We start from the raw sequence: 2235 nt of genomic DNA, 5'->3' as shown, positions 1-2235 counted from the left end.
CATGCCCAGTCATGCCAGAAATAACATGCGGCTTATTCGTCGAGAAGAAGAGGTTAAGGGGATACTGACACAAAGAGCCACGTTCGTGTTGGTCCGTGTAGGGCGCCCGTTCGAGCCCGCGCACGCCAGCGAATTTCCCCCTCCACTACGCACACAGAGTGACGCTCGGTCTATCGGTGTATCGGCCGCCGACACACCGATAGACCGAGCGTCACTCTGTGTGCGTAGTGGAGGGGGAAATTCGCTGGCGTGCGCGGGCTCGAAATCGCAGGCGCTGAGTCTGTGGCTGACCGCATACGGACGTGGGCGACGTGGCTTCTCTTTGTGTGAGTATTCCCTCCACCTTCTTTTCGACGGTACCGCGTTTGCGTGTGGCGTGTTTCATTTATATTTATGCATCACTGTAACGACTTCGGCCGTCGATCTTCGACTTCTGTTCTGTTCTGTTTGCGCCAAATTCGTTAGCGACTTGTTGGTTAAGTTGCATTTTCTTTCTCGCTTTAGTTCGGCTTATACTTCGAAAGAAAGAAGTTTGGTGGCCACTCTGTGTTTATCGGCTACTTTGTGGTCTCAGACGGAGAGAAGTCATATCAATCTTCCGGATGATTACCAGCACTCATAAATCCGTCGTCGTGAGACTAAACCCTGTGATTGTACCATTGCGGAAACGGCGGTGATAATTTCCGATGGAATTCATGGCAAGGACAACACCTGCAGATGAGTTATTATAGACAGTTTATCTCGGAACCGCGAAATTCTATGGTGGAACCACGCACGAGTTTCCATCGTCGCCGAGGTGAAATCTACCTGATCGTCACCTCGCAGCGCGAGCGTGCGATCTTCGAATTATTTCCAATCTCGCTGAGAAATTCGCGCGACGCAGATTCGCGACATTGATAAGAGATAGTGGTCACCAAGAGGATCAACAGGTCGTTGTCTTCTTTGCACAATTGTAAGCTGCGGGATTTGTCAGGACCGTCTGAATTTTGTCTGGTAATCTTTTAAATCACACCTGGATAGCTTTAATAATAATCCGCCGATAAGTCATTATCTCGTTATATTATAAATATAGGCCTTTAAGAAAGGAAGAGGCAGATACGAGACCTTGGATAGACCTTAACAGCTCTCACTCAATCACGAAGTTCACGTGAGCGTTTCGTGCTCCATGAAAAGAGGGAAAACAGAAAGAGATAGAGAGAAAATAAAGGCCTTCGAGTAAACGAGAGTCTGAACCAGAATAATAAAGTAAAGCGTCGTTTTAAACAAGAGGACCAATATTTTCATTTGAGCAGAATGACAATGTGAGGATTCGGTGTACTCCAACGTCGTCAAAGAAAGAAATAAACGTTCTTCGTAAATTAAGCATCTACGTTTGCGTCCTTTCGTACAAAACTAGTGCACGATTTAAGAAGGCACTTTCTGCCGGAGAAGAACCAAAAGAAGCGATACATGGAAATTATGTTACGTCCAACGAATATTTTTTTCATATGGTATGTACATACTAGTATAATTCTAACCTTTTATTATTACTGTTTATAGTTAGTGAATTTTGATGCATAAAATTAGGTTATGTTTATTTAGTTTGTTTTTAACAAACTTGTCTTTTTCAATTACAGATGATTTTGATAAAGCAAATAGAAGATTGAAAGAATGTAAAGAATTTTCAGATGTACCATCATCTGCATTGAAAGATATGAATCAAAGGAAAGAGAGTGTGAACAAAATTTAAAAAAAAAATATATATATACTAGGTGCGCAACTAAGTTTCCGGGTTTTTTTGATCAATAAAAAATGGAAAATTTCAAGAGAAATACAAAAAATGGTTTATTCAAAGTATCGTCCCTCGCTAGCTATACATTTTCGCCATCTCTCTGGCAATACATGAATACCGCGACAATAAAACGACGCGTCTTTGGACCGAAACCATTCATCCAACCAATTTTGCACTTCTTCGAAATTGGTCAAGTGTAGCCCAGCCAAGCCATGCGCCATCGACCGGAACAAGTGATAATCGGAAGGCGCCAGGTCTGGCGAATACGGCGGGTGCGGTAGCAGATCCCATTTCAGCGTTTTGATGGTGTCCTGGACGATGGAACTGCGATGGCACGGAGCGTTGTCGTGCTGCAATATCACTCGTTCGTGTCTCGTGTCCCATTCTGGCCGTTTTTCGAGCAGTGTATGGTTTAAATTGATCAGTTGTTGTCGGTAGCGATGCCCATTGACAGTTTCGCTCGG

General features: G+C 43.8%; 1 long non-coding RNA gene across 1 annotated transcript; it reads left to right on the top strand.

The window, feature by feature from the left end:
- Positions 1-443: 443 nt before the first annotated feature.
- LOC139786933 (uncharacterized) lies at positions 444-1791 on the top strand. The gene is made up of 3 exons (XR_011722477.1): positions 444-993; positions 1073-1490; positions 1617-1791. It is a non-coding gene; the product is annotated as an uncharacterized lncRNA (long non-coding RNA).
- The last annotated feature ends 444 nt before the right edge of the window (positions 1792-2235 follow it).

This window comes from Temnothorax nylanderi, unplaced genomic scaffold (genome assembly GCF_030848795.1).
Source record: "Temnothorax nylanderi isolate EJ_2023f unplaced genomic scaffold, tnyl_v1.0 TNYL_tig1200_pilon, whole genome shotgun sequence".
NCBI lineage: Eukaryota > Metazoa > Arthropoda > Insecta > Hymenoptera > Formicidae > Temnothorax > Temnothorax nylanderi.
This window is presented reverse-complemented; position numbering and strand designations above follow the sequence as displayed.